General features: G+C 46.0%; 1 long non-coding RNA gene across 1 annotated transcript; it reads left to right on the top strand.

Annotated features, from left to right (window-relative positions):
• Positions 1 to 4,471: 4,471 nt before the first annotated feature.
• LOC128898209 (uncharacterized) lies at positions 4,472 to 15,746 on the top strand. The gene is made up of 3 exons (XR_008462742.1): positions 4,472 to 5,014; positions 14,880 to 14,956; positions 15,523 to 15,746. It is a non-coding gene; the product is annotated as an uncharacterized LOC128898209 (long non-coding RNA).
• Positions 15,747 to 17,145: the final 1,399 nt, after the last annotated feature.

A 17,145-nucleotide genomic window follows, 5' to 3' on the forward strand; every position in this document is an offset into this window, starting at 1 on the left:
GGTTTTGTTGGGTTTTTTGTTGGTTTTTTTTTTTTTTTCCTTTTCTCTTTTTTTTTTTTCCTTTTATTTTTTGGTTCCTTTTTTTTTTTTATTTGGGATAGACTACATAGGAGTATGCTGTACATAAAAGTAAAAGCTAGTGCTTTGTCTTAGTAGTTTCAAGAAATTACAACAAATTTAAGTTTTTTTTCCTGTATTGAAAAATAACATGATTGTATGTTTTGCATTCCTAGAAGTAGGTTAACTGTGTTTTTAAATTGTTATAACTTCACACCTTTTTGAAAATCTGCCCTACAAAAAAAAAAAAAAAAAATTTGTTTGGCTTAAAAAAAAAAAAAAGAAAAAAGAAAAAAAGAAAAAAAAAAACAAACACCACCACCACAACAACAACGTCAAAGCCGTGGCAATTTGTTCCTTGATGTGATTGTATTTCCAATTTCTTGTTCATGTAAGATTTCAATAAAACTCAAAAATCTATTGAAAACATTTACCTATTTCAAATTCAATTGTGTCCTAAAACATTCTTTCATTGGGAACTGCTTTCAAAGTCTAAACTGCCTATGTGAGTGATCAAATCCCTGCAAAATTTCTTGTGCTTTCCAACGTGTGGCACTGCGGATACCAGACTGAGAACTAGGAGAGATCACAGCTGGCCCACGGGGCACTCTTTGTTTAATTGCTGTCCAGCAACTTACCAGCATCTAATTTTGAAGCTAATTTTTTTTTTTTCCCCCCTCTTTCCCCTTCAAGTGTTGAAATGTATCCAAACGTTCACAGAGATCTAATTTAAATACAATCTTCTAATGCAATGTGGAGAAGGAAGCAGAGCCTACAGTGGTGTTAATTTTGCTCTTCCGATTGTGCTGCGCAGGCCCTCCAGAGGCTCTCGTGCTAGGATCCGGCTCTATCCTGTCACTCAGTGTCCAAACAGAGACGTGGGTCTGATCTCCAGAATCTTAGCCTAATTTAGGAGAACATTTGACTAGGAGTGAGAATGATGAATTAGGTCCTGTGGCGCAGTAAACCTCTTGCTACAGATCACACAAACGTAACTCTCCATATTCTGCTTATTTCTGTCTTGATGGTTTTAATTTGATGTTCTGCCATGATGAACAATTTGCCTTAGAATTTTCATGCCTTGTAATAAAGGCTGCTCAAAAAAACCCAACAACCTAGTACCTTTTGGGGGCATTACTGGCTACATGATTGGGGTATGATGTGTTGCTTTGACCCTTGTCTTGGACATTCCCAGATGTCATTTTTAACTGGCAGGTCATGACATTGCTCTTCTGTTGCATCTGAGCCATTCTGTACCCCAATGAAGAACATTTTCTTCTCAAGAAAAGAGAGAAACAAACGGATTTAAACTTGCTCTAAAGAAAACTATTGCTGCACCTCTAAATACCCAAATCAGATACATTGCTCATACCTGATTTACAGCATTCTAAACACAGGCTGTTGAGGAAGTTAAACTTCAGTGGTCATACTCCTCCCTTTGTCTTCTATTCCTGTCTGGTGTCTCTCAACTGTATTATGTCAGAATGTAAAGTGAAAGCTGAGTCTCCCACGCTGTACTGTTGTGGGGCTGGTACCTGACTGCATGGTTTGACCTGAAGTGAAGTGAGGATGTCTTACCTGCTTCTCAAAAATGGATTTGCCCCTCCTTTTCAAATTGGTCATAAGTAATCTAAAGTGCTTTTCAAAATTCCTATTTGGTATGTTTCAAACCCTGTTTGGATTTTGGGGGTTTATTTTTGGGGGTGTTTGGTTGGTTTTTTTTTTGCTTTGCCTCAATTGCTTTATTTTTAAACACTACCAAGCAAATAGGGCCAAATCCTGTCCTCTCTGTTCCTTACTTGAGCAGAGAAGTCAGAGGGGTATTGCCTGGGTTTCAGGCTTGTGGGTAAGAGTCTGGCTTCTAATTCTGTTTTAATAAAAGGACTGACTTAGAGTCATTACATAGCTTTTGTGGTGCTGAGCAGAACCTGTAGTGCCAATAAATATTTCATTGTGAAGGGAGCCTAACTGGAAGCAAACTTAAAGCACTCTCCCAACCCCTACCATTCTGTGACTCTGGAAGCAGCTTAATCTGTCCTTACGGCACCGTTCAAGTGTTAGCCCAGGAGAGGGGAAGTGCCAGAGCATGCTTATGGGGGGGGGGTGTGGGGAGGAAGTGAAGCACTTCAATTCTAAAGTTTGCAAAACAACTAAGGGACAAAAATGTTCAAATGTCTTCGAGAACTGTAAAGCTGCATCTTGGATCTGGTGATAACCTGCTCAAAGCACCAGGCCTGTTAATGTTGTTGTTGAACAGCAGAAGCTGAGCTATACATTTTTATAAGAGAAAGTTAAAATTAGTAGAAATTGCTGTTTACAAGGCATACCAAGTTCTTCAATTTACATGATGTATGGATACTTAAATTCACCATCTTAAATTTGCAGCAGTGCTTTGCTGAATCCTTAACAATTGCCTGTGCTCCATACAGCTGCCTCGAGTAGTGTGGATATTGGACTTGAACTTAATTATTGAACAAAGAGACTGTAGCACAGTGGGAAAATCTACCCTGCCTGATGACAGATACTCAAGGGAAGAATTTTGCACTAGCATCTGGGCACAATTTGGATAAAACCCCAAATAAATTTAAATTTGCTCTCCTGCATCTGTTTTGATCGTTCCTTCAGTGTAACTTAGCAAAGATCCTCTTAAGAGAATATGTTGAAAATGCATGTCAGTACTAAACTTTCGTGAGTGTCCTGCTGGCATTGGAGGAGGAGCCATGAAATGGGATTTTAAACACCATTTGATCACTCATTTATAGCAGTTGCTTAAATGTCTGTTTTGATAACGTGTTTGACTGAAAAAAGAAGTAGCTTGACAGATTCTTAGCAATTCCAAACCTGAGCTGTTGTGCTATTAGAGACCTCTTTCCACATTATTAACAAAGCAATTTACCAAAGCAGGTTTTTAATTCTACTCATTCATTAAACATAATTGCCTTTTTTTTTTGTCCCCCAAGCATTAAAAAGTTTGAATTTTTATGGCAGTTGTTTTCCAGAACCTGGTTTCTGTAGTCTTAATGCTTGAAGAATGACAACTGCATTGCTGAAGCCCTTGCAGAATAAACCAGTAGAAGCTCACCACGTGGTTTTGGTGACTGTATAGATCCCTGAGCACTTTTTGTGCCCTCTGCATTTGGACATGAAGCCCATTTCTGTATTTTTGAACTACCCAGAGCAGAATGCAGAAGGCACTCTTCTTATAAGGCTATCAGAAAAATAACTGAGCAAAAAGGCCTAAAAGTGGTAGTGGAGGGTTTGCCACCTGGAACTGTGGACCCTGATGCAGATGTGTGCATTTTCACCAGACTGGTTGTCCAAAAGTGATGATGATGAACGTCCTAGAGCAGCAAGGACCCTGCCCTGTAGATCTGGCCTGAGCAATCCTTGATCCTACATGACCCGAGTTGGATACTTGGGTGATGAAGGGTTGTTGGCCAGTGCAGGTTTGCCAGGTTGGATTCTGGCATCCATGTGATGTACTTCAATAGGTCAGAGCCTTATAGAAAGAGTCCCAAGAGTGTACCAAGTTGTGCTTCCTTTTCTGAATACAAAACCAAAGAAAGTGAGAGCTTCTGTTAACTTGGAACTGAATGAGGCTGTTGTAGTCTATTGGCCTGAAATGTCTTCTGAGACCCAGAGTGGCTAAGCTGAGCATTTATTAGTCGATCAAACGTGTGCAGCAGGGGCTAACCGCCTCCTTGGTGCTGATGGACAGCTTTCATTCTCCTTCTGACTAACCAGTCCAGGTGGATCTGCAAGATCTGGTGGTTGATCAGGAGCTGCTGAAATTTTACCGCAGGAGAATCCCGCTGAAAACATGTTTTAACATCTGGGAAGTTACCAGAAGCTCTGAAAGACAGTTCAGAATGTGTTGCATCACGTTTGCTGATATCCAGAAGTCTGCAAGTGTCACTTTTGTATTTTAACTCCTTCCTTTTACCTGACTATCAGGGAAGCGTGGTTGAGGCTGACCTGACATGTCATGATGTCGACTTGCTAGGTGGGGGTCGCAAGGGACATTAACCTTGGAGCTATCGGTAAGACAACTTTCTTTCTCATTTCCTTCAGTACCATTAAAGGGCTTGGGGGTGGGAGGAGGGAGGACATGAGCTCCACAGGCCTGAGCACTGGAATATTGTTGAAAATCTGCCATTGCCATGGAGGGATTCCCAGCACTGAAGGTAAAGGTTAAATTTAGGTGCGTCCGTGCCCGAGAGGAGCATGGTGCACGCTCCTGCAGCTGAAAGCGATTGGAAATAAAGGTGACTTGCACTTCAGAAGAGAACTGGATGCTATTTTAGGGTTGCTGGAGGCATGAACGATTGTCAACACTTAAATTTTCCCTCTGTAGTTCCATGCACCTCTGGGGTGTTTGGTTTTGTTGGGTTTTTTTCCCCCCACCATCAAAAAGCAAAGAATTTACGGCACACTTCCGCAAAGTCCAACAAGGCTGTTGAGAAATGAGTCCAAGTAGATCTCTGTAAAAGAATAATCAATAATAAAAAATAAATGTTTATCTTGAAAGTAGACACAAGCCTGGCATATCCTGAAGTTGGATCACTTGGTAGTTCTTAGCATTAATTGAGAGAGGGCTGGCCCTAAGCCACGGCACAGTTGTAGTTTACCCCATTGTAAACCTGGGGATGTTAGTAATCATCTGTTTTTGTGGAGGGCGTGATCTGTTGGTTCTAGACAGACAAATAGCAAAAGCTGAAGAACAGATTTGCAAATCAGACTGGGAACACTTGGACTTGTGGAACCCTTCGTGGCACCTACTCATCTTGCACACTTCCTCAACCAGAGGCATCAAGACCTTTCCTTCCTGATTGTCCCTTTGTGCAGTGCTCTGAAAGTTGCAGAGGAGTCGGGAGCAGCTTGCTATAGGCTCTAGGAGCATTCCAGGTTCAGTCAATGTTGTGGACCTGAATAGTCAGCTGCAGAAGAAGTGTGACTGGTGAGTAGAGGTATTTTGTAAGGATTTTTCAGATCTGAAGTATTTGTTTAATTCCAGATAAACTTGGCTTGGGATACCTTGATCCGAGAAGAGTTGTGGGCACGCAGAGCTGTCAATGCTCTTTAACTTGAAAGATCTTCACAGAAATAAGAGGATCTCTCATCTGGATTTTCCAATCTTCCCAGTCACATGAAGTCCCTGACAATAAGTGTGGTAGGAGTTGTTGAATATGCTCAGGGCTCTGGAAATGAAGCAGATGGCAAGGTTGTTCCAGGAAGAAAACAACTGGAAAGCATCAGCTTCTTATCAGTGAGGTTTCTGAGTTTAAAACACGACTTCCAAATATATTGCTGTGACTGGAATCTGCTAAATTGCTTTAAATTAAGGAGAGGGGGGGGGAAAAAGGGTAAAAGGAAGAGCAGGCCAAACTGTAGTCCTGGCCTCCTTGCTTCAAAGTCCAGCTTCACTCTTGCCCTCAGGACCAGTGAGCATTTAGCCTTGCTTATTTATTTTCCTGTTGAGCTTTCTGCAGAGCTTGTGGCAGCGTAGGGCACACACAGACTCCTCTCTTTGCCTACATCTTCATCTCTGAGAGGAGGTTGCATTTCCATTTTCATTTCAAGGGATCCATTGCATCAGTGCCTTGTTTCTGTGATGTGATTCTGACAGACATTTCAGGCATTTCAAACCTGGCATGCAGAAAATGCAAACCCAACTTGAATTTAAGAGGGTGAGCATTGATTTCATGGTAGGAAAGCAAAGCTAATTCTGGAGAGCATTCAGCTGTCTTAGCAGTGCATGGGCTTTGCTCTTCTTAAATTTCCTGCTGTGCTGCTTTAACTCCTGCAGAAAAAAGGGAAGTGAAATGCTGCCTAGGCTGAAAGGCTGGGATGAAAATAGGTCAGGTGCATAAGTGAGGATAGGAGCTCGGGAATTGCTTGGGTAGGAATGTTGGTGTTTCTTAGGTTCACTTTTTAGCCAGTTCCTAGATGCAGACAACTTTCTGAAAGCCGCCTTGGAAACACATTCCAAGGTGCCCTGTTGAAACCTACTGTAGGCAACCAGTTTAAGAAGTCAATGTATTGAAGCAGTGAGGTAGAGATTTGTGTAACTTTGCTGGCAGTAGCTATAAAACATGCCCTAAACAAGACAAGTGCATTCTTTTCTGTCTCTTGTCAAGACCAGACGTCTTGAACTTAGTGCATTTTCAGTCAAAATCGATTGCAGTTACAGATTCATTTCCCTGTTGTTCTGGACAAGCTCTTTCTTCTTTGTTCTGCTCAGTACTGGAAACAAGATGCTCAGCAATGCTGAGATTACAGGAGAGGAATTCTTCCTACCATGAGATGATAGCACCTTAGAAGAACTATTTCAGTGAGCTGTATTACTGAGTGACTTCTGCCCTGTGGCACACAAATGCTGAAGCAAACATGCAACTTACCCACAAGGGTTTTTGATCTGCAGTTAGGTTGAAATGCTGCTGATCTCAGCACCCAAACCACCTCTGAACAGGATTTTCCCTGAGATTCTTTGCGGGGTCAGATACTCAGCATGGAGCATTCCCCTTTGAACAGCAGGCAGAGGATGCAAGCAGCTGAAGACGGCTCCATAAGCTGTTGCTGAGCAGATTAACAAAATACATCAGTGTTGCTGTTAATGCATTAGTCATTGCAACCTCCATCCAGCAAACCCCAGAGCTGAACAGCACTGGCTCCTCCTGTCTGGCAGCACCTCCAGCCTGTTCGTGGATCTTTTAGTGAGCACTTTGTTACCCATTTGAACAGCCAGCAGCAGTAGCTCCTAGGGTGTGCAACACACATTCTGGTCTTCTCCATGCTTCCTACTTACTGTTTCTGTGCACTTAGCTGTTCAGGGTGTTTGCAGTTGGAGGAGAAGGAGCAAAGATGTTCTGCCTATTTGTCTGGAATATATCAGGAAGAGCAGAGGTAGCAAAGCCACATAGCCGAAGATGTCTAAGCCTGCAGCCCAGCAGCAGCAGCTACTCTTTTAGTCAGAAGGAAAACTTTGTCTTGTCTGCCATATCTTCCAGTGAGGTTCACTCTGAAGAACTTGTGGTGATCTGGTGCTTCCCACCAGGCCTTTTCTGCAGAGCTGTGCTGTGAGCTTGCTCTGGGTGGGAAGCAGACTGGATGTGGCCACTCTGAAGGCTGCCATGCACCTAAGGCAGATACTTTTTTTTGGTGCAAAAGAATAAATGATTGTTAACAAGCTGATTGTATCTGCTTAATGTTAAATGCAGACCAAACCCCTCCTGTGGATGTCTTTAGGCAGGGTCTGGGTGTTGTACAGCAAATAAGAACCTCATGAGCTGCCTGTGAACCAGCTCTAAGCCTTCGAGGGAACCGGAGGTACATTTCCTGCCGCAGCTCAAAGTGATCTAAGTGCTCCAGCTGTACGGGAGAGGCTTCAGAATCTCTGTAATAGCTGATCAATAACCTGATGGATTAGGGGCTGGACTAGAGATGACCTTCAAAAGTCCTTTCCAACTCAAAACATTCTATGAGTCGGTTTTCTTCATGAGTTGTTTTGTTTGTTTGGGAGGGTTTGTTACACGTTAGGGACTGAGTGTCCCACCACGGAGAAAAAGTCCTCCAGAAGTACCAAAGAGTCCCAGGAGGTGGACACAAGCAGGTGTAATCTTAGTTACTTCATTCCCATCATCCTGCACCTCCCTGTATAGACAGACCTGACTGTCTGCTCCTTCTCTTTCCCTCCTTTCTCTCTGCTCTGACAGGCACAGCTCTTACCCTGGGGCAGCCTGGCCCTTGCGGCCTTCAGCTGCCAAACGAATTTCTTGCTGTGCAATATTGGCCTGGTGGGGGGAGGGAGCTTTAGGCCTGCCTGAGCCCTGGTGTTCTGCTGCAGGGGGGAATTGAGGCCATGGTGAGCCTGCCCTGGGGGCGCAGTTTGGCCTGCTCCTGGCGCCTGCTGAGGTTGAGAGGGAGGTTCGGGGAAGGCTCTGGCCCAGGGGGAGAACTGGCCTGAATGTGTCTCTCTCTCCTCCTTTTCCTCAGTACCTGCTGTGTTTCTGCATGTAGCTCTAAACAGCATTCAGGTAACCTCCAGTCCCATGTGAGTGCCTTTGCTTTACTCCTCCCCTGTTGGGGGAATACCTTCCTGTCCTTTTGCCTGGGGCAGCTCGTGGCTCAAAGCCAGGACAGGGTTTTCTTTCTTTGTTTTTACTTTGGCTTGGTTGGGGTTCTTTTGGTGGTTGGTTTTCCTTTGGTTGGGTTTTTGTTTTGTGTTTTTGGCAGACCAGAGCTTTAGGCTGCAGTCAGGTGTTGGTGCATAAGCTCTCTGCTTTCCTCAAAGGCGGGGGGTGTTCTGGCAAATACCATGCCTGTGCTGAGTTGAAGTAAAATCATCCTCATTTTTAGTTTTTAGATGAGTTTTCATCCTGCTGTACTTTCTTGTGGCTTCACCTTTCTGCTGTGCTGGGAATGCTGCTTTCAGATCAAAGCTTCAGCACCTGACTGAGTTTGCTGGCAGAGCTGGTACAGCAATGTCATCCTAAGTATTGGCTTATAGAGGATTTGTATGGATGGGGCAAAGGGCCTCAAAGGGCTCCTCCAAATAAGATTGATTTTGAGTGCTTACATTAAAACCTAAAGGAGTATGTCCCAGTGTGGTTAATTTGTGCAGCTCCTGTGCACAAAGCCATTTCCCTGGCCCTGTGATCAGTAGCCAAAGCTGACTAGTGGGGATTTTAATGCCTTCAGAAAGAGGATTGGGGGGGAAGCAAAATTCTTCCAGCTTACAAAAAGGTGTCCCAAAGGACTCACTGGGTTGAGAGCAAGAGGAGAGTAGACTGTTGGGAAGAATCAGGCTCTCAGTTTTACCAGTGCTGGGCAGTACAGAAAAGGTTGCTTTGAGTATGGTCCTTTTTCAGGGGTTTTGTAGTTTCACAATACAGCAGTTCACAAAAAGTTGAAACCACTTTGTCTCAATTGAAACAGCTTCTGGAACAGACCCTAGATTATTTATTCATCATTTTCTCAGGTCATGAAATTAACATTCTTACTAAAAAAACCCAAACCACAACCTCAACCTGCAAACAAATTAAAACCCAACCCAAAGCAAAAGTCCAACCAACCAACTAAGCCCCACAAAAAAACCTGAAGCAGGAAAGGCAGCATGGCCATGCCCCCAGCACTGGCAGTGGTGGTGCTGCAGGTGGAAGGTAGCCACTTAGGTAGGTGGGGAGCACTCCACTGAGGCAGCAGTTTCAGAGCAGAGATCCAGCTGAGCATTGTTCAGTGCAAATGAGTCCTTGGCAGGGGTGGCTTGAGGCAGACATCAGCTTTGTGGACTTGCTGTGTGCTTGGCCGGAGGAAGGAGCAGAGCTGTGGGTCCTTGTTGCTTCCTGGTGTTGCAGGTGCGGTTGTTGGGCAGGTGGTTGCTCAGTCTGGGGTGCAGCAGCTGGGCTGCCGCTGCCACACCTGAAACATGCTCCAGGCTGTTACAGGAGGAGAAGTTAGGAGGCCTTTGGTAAGGGGTTCATTGAACCGTGATGCTGGGAATACAAAGGCTGCATACAGTGGTGGGAAGGAAGCCAGGAAGGTGATAGCCAGCTGGCATTCCTTAGGATTGCCAGGAACTGTGAAGAGTCAAAACCTGGAGTAGTACATACTGTAAGATATGTCCTTGGGTCACATAAGCACTGCCAGAGTAACTTCATGAGTAAGCACTGCCCTGCTTACTCCAGAAAGTTGGGCAGTCACCTTTGTTCCCTTCTCCCAGCAGCTCTGGAGGCAAAGTCAATTTTTGGTGGACACAGCCTTAAAGATGACTCTTAATGCTCAGCATTTCTGTCCAATGCTTGGCTTTCTACCCCACACACATTCTATCAGCTGTTACTTAGGGGTTTACTACAGAGGCCCTGCTAATGACCGGCTGCTCAGTCCCTCTTGTGTCAGGCTTCTGTAACTGTCAGGGCTTTGTCTTGCTGTACCTTTCAGTATTCTAATGTGTTGCAGTTAAGAAAGCAGGCTGGAGGCTTTTCAGTAGTGTACACCTCTGCTTGTCTGTCTTTGCAGGGAGAGAGAGGGGGGAGAAAAGTGTTACCTGCAGCACTGCATATAGGATCTGTGCAGCCAGCAAGCTACAGGTGCAGATTGGGAGTTCCTGTTGTTTTCAGTGGCCCCTGTCACCATTCAGAGGAGTCAGAACATTAATTACAGCATGCTTTGAATGGCTTTGATATTTCATTACCTACATGAAGTATGAGATCTCATTCTGTCCTCATGTGTAGGTGATTCATGTCACACAGCACTGCAGCCAATTCTGCATTTCCTTTGCCCTTTCAATCCAAATAAACACTCATTATTCCTCGTGGCTGCAAAGCATTGAACCATGAATCCTCTTTAATGTTCCTCGTAAAAATTCAGTGTTCTGCAGCATGTTCCTCCTGTGGGATTCCCCAGGGGCCATCCCTAGAAAAGAATTGGCCTTGTTTGCTTTTCTCTCTCTGTTTGTTTCTTGGCTGGCTCTTGGCTGGGTTTGGCCATCTCTCTTCTGTCAAATAGAGGTTTTTTCCAAGTAGATTTCTTCAGTTTTTAGCCATTTCTCTCATGCCAAATAGATTTCTTTACCTGTGTGCTTGGTGAGTGCATTTAGGCAGTGGATGATCTCTGAGGTCCTTTCCAGCCTAAGCCATTCTATGAGCCAAAAAGGTGTGCAGCACAGCATCTGAAGCCTGAAGCTTAGGAGTGAAATCTGTTTTGTTGGGCCAAAGGAGGACACCTGCAGTGTGCTGCCTCTTCCACCCTGCAGATGGGAGAAGCAGCTCCACAAATGTAGGGCATCTTCCATTGGAAGTGGCTTCAAAAAGCCTTTTAGCAAGTGAGCTGAGGTTTAAAATAGAAGCAGTTTAAGGACATCAAATGTCTGTATCAGTGGAAGCTGCTGGGTAAATACTTGAGTAGCTCCAAGTGATTTCTGTAGGGTAAGGGCTGTGCAGTGTGGGGCATGGCAGTGTGCTCCTACTGCAGGGAGGAAGACAATGCAGTTTCCCATCTCTTGGTTGCTGTGAGTAGCTCCACCAGTCCCTCAGCCAAGATCCTGTGGTAATGGATTTAAAATGAAATCTCAGTTGAAGAACTAAATCAAAGATTGGTGTTTATCCATTAGAGCACAGAGTTTGGAGTCTGGCATGGAGGATTTAGAGTCCACTTCTGTGCTGGCAATTGACATCCTCCTCCTTAGAGGCACCACTTGAAATGTTTATTCCTTTAGCTTTACTTATTTTCATTTATTTAATGTTTTTACATTAATTTAGTGTTTTCTCTGGTTATGTAAAAGCCATACATTTGCCTGGGGTATGGTAGCCTGACTTTCCATGAAGACTTTTCCATGGGGTAGACATTTCATGGAGACTGAGGAAAATTGCTGATTTTTTTTTTTGGTAGGCTTACCTTGGCTGAACTGGCAGGTACAGGAGACAGCAGATGGCTGCAAATGTGAGCTCTTGAGCATAAAGATTTTCTGCTGAGTTAGCCTTTTCTCAGTGCTGTTTGTATGAGAGAGGAGAGTTGAGGTGAATGAGCTGGGAAAGTTTTCTCTCAGTACTTCTAGAGAAGGTTGGGGCCTTCTAAGGGTTAGGTCCTTTAGAAACCCAGGAGGAAGGGAGGTTACCCATTAGGCCAGAATAACTTCATGACTGGAGTTCATTCTCCCTCCTGAAGGTCTCTCAGCAGTGCAGGATGTGGTTTGTTTCAGGTGTGTTGGCAGAAAACCATTTGGTGTTTGAGTGCACAACGGCCCTCATGAACTCCACTTGGAGTTCCTTCATAGCAGTGGAAGACTCTTCCTATTGCTTAGGAGGTGGCAGTAACCCCTAAATGCACACATTGAGATGTTCCAGCACTTCTGGCTCATTGTCTGTAGACACCAGCTCCACGCTGTGGGAAGCTACATGGTGACAGGGTGCTTCCAGCCTGCTCCAGAGAGCCACCAGTGGGGAGTTCCAAGAGACCTCCCAGAAGAGCACAATGATTTAGTTTGGGTCACAACCTCCTGTTGTGACACATTCCTCCTCCAACTGCACTTCTGACCAGCATGACACAGACTTTGAGTGGCTCTCCAGAACCTTTCACTTGGTGAATCAAGCCCTTCCCTACTCAGCCAAGACAGGAATGAAGTCAGCTCAGGTGTATGCTGGCTGTGTTTTCATGGACTTTGATGCTGTCCCTGGAAGGGACCACTGTGAGAGCAAGGGGATTAAACCATGCAGCATGCAGGGGCTTGCAGAATCTCTGTCTATCAAAATACAGACACCTCAGTAGCTTCCAAAGTGAGCACAAGCATCCTGCAGAGGAATGTTCCTGGAGCACCACACTGCTGATCTCCTTTAACCACCTCTTGGTGGTTTGTTTGTAATCTTACTGTAATTTATTGCACTTCAGTAATCTTACACGGCCAGCTGTTATCTTTCAGGAGTAGATTTGTCTCTTCCTGCCTTTACAGTTCAGTTTTTAAGGTACACATCAGGGCTGTGTCCTTCAACCATTGGAATAAACCCCTGCAGGTGCTGTGTGCTGCCCTTGTTAACACCACACCTGTGCTGATGAACTGCTGGTAAGTGCTAAAGCTTGGAGAGCTGCACATTTGCTCTAGCATAGAATTGCTGTGGGTGGAAAAGGCTTCTAATATGGTCCAACTATCAACCCAGCACCACTATGGCCACTAAACCATGTCCCTAAGTGCCACAGCCACACATTCCTTGAACACCTCCACCACTTCCATGGGGAGCCTGTTCCAATCCCTGACCGGGAAAAGAACTTGCAGGTAGTGTGCCTGAAAGGTGTGAAGTACAGGAACAGGCTTGCTAAAGATGCTGAAGGAACCATGGTCACCTAATATCTTGTTTAGTTCTGGTTAGTCCTTTGGTCCCTGTATCAAGTCTGGAAGCCCTGCTGGTCAGAGTGACTTGATGCAGTCAGAGCCCTGTTTGTCTGAAGACATTTCAACAGCCATGGATTGGAGTTTTTACTAAGTTTAGGAAATGATCTTGGTTGTCACTTACTCTCATCTCTGTTTTCTCATCCAGAACTCTTCCTCTGACCAGCAGTTGGAGTGAGAAGGAAGTTCTCCCAGCCAGTGCCTCCAGTCATGCTGTGTAGATGGCCTGTGGGAGGCTGTCAGTGCAGGCAGCAGGCCTGCACAGGTGTTTCTTTTGCTGGTGCTGTTGTCTGCACTGGGGATCTCACCTAAGGGAACCCCAACACTTCTCCTTTCTGCTTTGGCTTCAGTGCAGATTTTGTGCAGGGTTGGGAGTGACAGCTGTGGAAGGGCCAGAGCAGGGCATGTGTGCCCATCTCCAAGGTGTAGTCCCAAAGCAGGCACTGCTGGCTTGCACAGTCCATCCCTTCTCACCCACTGTGAAGGGTTAGGTGTGGTGCATCCCACCAATTCCCACCTGACTTTTGGGACAAACAGTACTTCTGTCAGCTTGATTGCACCAGCTGGGAGTGTGCTGCTCCATCTCCTTGCTGCCCCACCTGTATGCTCACCTGAGGCAGGCAGTCCCCACCAGAAGCAGAAGTTACAGCAAGGAGGCCATGAGGTAGTTGCCAGGAATGGAGCAGGAAGTACAGGACAGCAAAACAATTTCAGGTGGCCCCCTAGAAGTGCAGGAGGTTGGTGATAGACAGTTCTCCAGTGAAGACAGCAAGCTGGCAAGTTCTTTGTAGGCTTTTCCTTTGGGTATAATAAAATAACCTGGTGGTGATGCTTGTGCACAGGGCTGGAAAGAGGGAGTGCTAGGGAGGCAAATCCATCCAAAGGCTGGAACGAGGGCAGTATGAGGCACCTCTGGTGCATGCCAAGATCTTTTGGAAGGGCTGTGTTGCAAGTCAGTGCTAGTAGTGAGCAGACCTGAGAACCTTGCTGTTTGCCTTCAGTCTCCCTGTGAAGTATCTGAAACCCACAGCTGGCCTGTGTGCTCCTGCAACATGTCCTCCTCTCCCAGTACTGCCCAACACAAAACCAGTAAAGACCTTACCAGAGTGCTTCCAGCTCTGAGGTGTGTTAGGCCACTAAGGTCATCTCAAACTGCTGAAGCAAAAAATCCTCAACTGTGGGAAGAGTTTCCAGGAGGAAACTGGGCAGAGGACCACTTGCAGTGATACTGAAGTTGCATGAAAAGAAGTAAGATGTGGTCAGATGGTGTAGCTTTGGGCTTCTGTGTTCTTAGGCCTTAGATTCTTCTAAATATGTTAACAGGGGACAAAGCAGCAGCAGCAATGGGGAGGAGAAAGCCAGGAAAGCCTGGGAAAGCTGCTTGTTGGGGTTTACTTTGGGAGGGAGTGGGGAGGGTGGGTTTGTTTTGCTTTCTTAGAAAGTAACATCTCCCTCTCCCTGCCTCCCTCTCCCTGCCTCCCTCTCCCTGCCTCCCTCTCCCTGCCTCCCTCTCCCTGCCTCCCTCTCCCTGCCTTCCTTTTTCTCTTGAGTGCACTCAGGGGTCTGTACCTTTCCACCTCAGTCTCCTGCAGTGTGATTAGTCCCACTCAGGTGCAGCTTTTCTGAGTAAGGATTCAGGGTGAAGCACTTCAGAGGTGTATGGCAGAAGCCATGGCAGGGCTGGACCAGCTCTTTTCTAGAGTGGAATCTGAACCCAAGGCCCAGGCTGGCTGCAGGCCTGGTAAGCAGGCAGAGGGAGTGGCCAGGAACAAGCCAAAATTCTGTGGGGGCAGGGTGAGGTCCTGCAAGCTTGAAATGCAGAGAAGTTGTATTCCACACCTCTTCAGCTACCATGGCTCTTACAAAGCCTGCAGTAAGTAGTAAATGAATGCAGGGCAGCCCACAGCCATCCCTTGTTTAACTGTTTTTAAAATGCCTCTTTCAGATGCTGGCAACAGAACCTGAGAGCTTTGTGCTGGCTGTGTGACTCGTGTGGATTCTCTGCTGGGAGTGACTCTGTTGGTAGGTGAAAATAAAATGGTAATGCTTGAATTTCTGGATCCCTGTGCAGAGGGACTGCAGGATGGAAGTTTTTAAGAGGAGCTCCAGGAGGAATTGTGGGACTGGCAAGGCCACACTGCTCTGAGGCAAAGCAAGGCTTCTATCCACTGAGCCTGTGTCTGTGCTAGCAGCAAATGCTCTCTTCTAAGCTGAGACCACAAAGGCTTTGTCAAGAAAACTCAGGCTTTAATACCAGGAGCCTGGGAATGATGTGCATTAGTTAGATTGCCTGGTGACAATGGGGATGGAATGTGTGAGTCTACAGACACCTGCTTGCTGGACTCCTCCAGTCACTGTTCAGCCAGCGCAGCTGGCTCTGAGGAGGATGCCTGGTGGCAGGCTGAAAGTGTAGGTGTAAAATGATTTATTAAGTGTTGTTGGTCAAATAGTTGTCTGAGTGAAATAAGATGCTTTGGAAATGCTAGTTGACTGAACAGCAATTAGAAGTTAGGTTCCAAAAAAGTATAAACTGTTTTTGTTTGGTATCTTCAGTGCCTGACCCCTTCTATCTTCTAATAATGTTTTAGCTTCCATCCCCATTTTGTCTTCTAATCCCTGAAGAATGTTCATGGTGCCATAGGAACTGAGCTGGCAGGTAAGTTACTGCTCTTTATACCTCTGGAGAAGGTTGGTTTCAGGCTTTTTCCCCTCCCCATCCATGCCCAGCCTGGTGCTGCAGCCTCTGCAGGCCTACAAGTCTGCCCAAAATTGTGTCCCAGTAGCCAAATTGGATCATAGAACCATGGGATGAGCTGGGCTGGGAGGGACTTCCAAAGCTCATCCAGTCCAACCCCTTGCAGTCAGCAGGGACATCCTCACTAGATCAGGTTGCACAGAGCCCTGTCCAGCCTCACCTTGAGTATCTCCAGGGATGAGGCCTCAACCACCTCCCTGGGCAACCTGTTCCAGGAGCTTCCTGGTGCAGAACTTGTTCCTCACACCCAGTCTAAATCTGCTTTGCTCTAGTTTGAAGCCACTGCCCCTCGTCCTGTCCCTGCAGGCCTTTGCAAACAGTCTCCTGGATGTCCTTTGAAACTCACCAAAACCTTGCAAACTGAACCTTTCCCTGGGGGTGGCTCCCAGCCTGCAGGGGGGAGCTGCATCACCTCCTGTCCGCTGGTGTTTTGCAGAACACTGAGTCGGGGTGGGGGAAGGGTTCATTGATCACCTCCTGGTTTCCTGTGGTGGAAGCTTGCTGGGCTGGAGCCTGGTGTCATCAAGCTGTGCTTCACTGCTGCCTTTTTGCCCAGAACTTTTGGAATGGAAATGGGTCAGGCAAAGCTGTGTTTTGAAATATTTCTGACTGCTGTGTGCAGCCTGACTGAAGGAATTGCAGCACGCCAGTAGATGGCTCCTCAGTGTCCCTTCTGCAACCCCTCCTGGAGGGGAAGAAAAGGCAACCAAAAAAGAAGCTGATAGAGACATGAAACAGAGGATTCTAAGACTTTCCTTTCTCTTCAATCTTTATTACTCTATTTTATTAGTTTTGCAGTATTTTCCCTTTTCTAGGTGTTTTCTGGACTTGGCCTCTGTTGTTCTCAACCTCTTGTGGTTCCAGTCAGCACTCTTGGCTCATGCTCACTTTGCAGTTCAGAGCTGATGCTCCTTGCAGGCATTAAGAAAAACCCAAAAGGAGCAATAAAAAAAAGGAACTGAAGGGTGTTTCACTTCTCCTGGATTGCTGTGCTTCTGAACTGCAGTGTTTAGGAAGCTGGCTGTTAATTACCTTATAGTGGAAGTCAAATTAGAGGAACATTGGTGGAACTGCTCTTCAGTCTCCTACTCATCTTTTCTGCCCTCTCATCCTCCTTGGTGGGTTTTTGGCAGAGACTGGCAGCACCTCCTGACATCACTTGGAGCCTTGGTGGATGTCCTAGGTGTGGCAGCAGTGGGTAGTGTTGGAGGTGTTGCTGTTGGAGGTGGCACTGCTGCTTTGATTCCACCTCCCTGTTCTCTTGAGGTCTTCCCACCTCTGCGGTGCTGTGTTCCTGGCACTGCTGAATGTCAGCTGGGAGGGATTTCCATCTTCCAGAACAGTACAAGCGGTTGGCCTTTATTGGCTCTGGGGCTTTGCTTTATTGTCTGCATGCTTTTTGATGCAAATTACACTTGGGAGCTGAGGGCTTAGTTGGTTTGAGTGAGTTTGAGAG

The sequence above is a fragment of the Dryobates pubescens genome, chromosome 20 (genome assembly GCF_014839835.1).
Source record: "Dryobates pubescens isolate bDryPub1 chromosome 20, bDryPub1.pri, whole genome shotgun sequence".
In the NCBI taxonomy this organism is placed as follows: Eukaryota; Metazoa; Chordata; class Aves; order Piciformes; family Picidae; genus Dryobates; species Dryobates pubescens.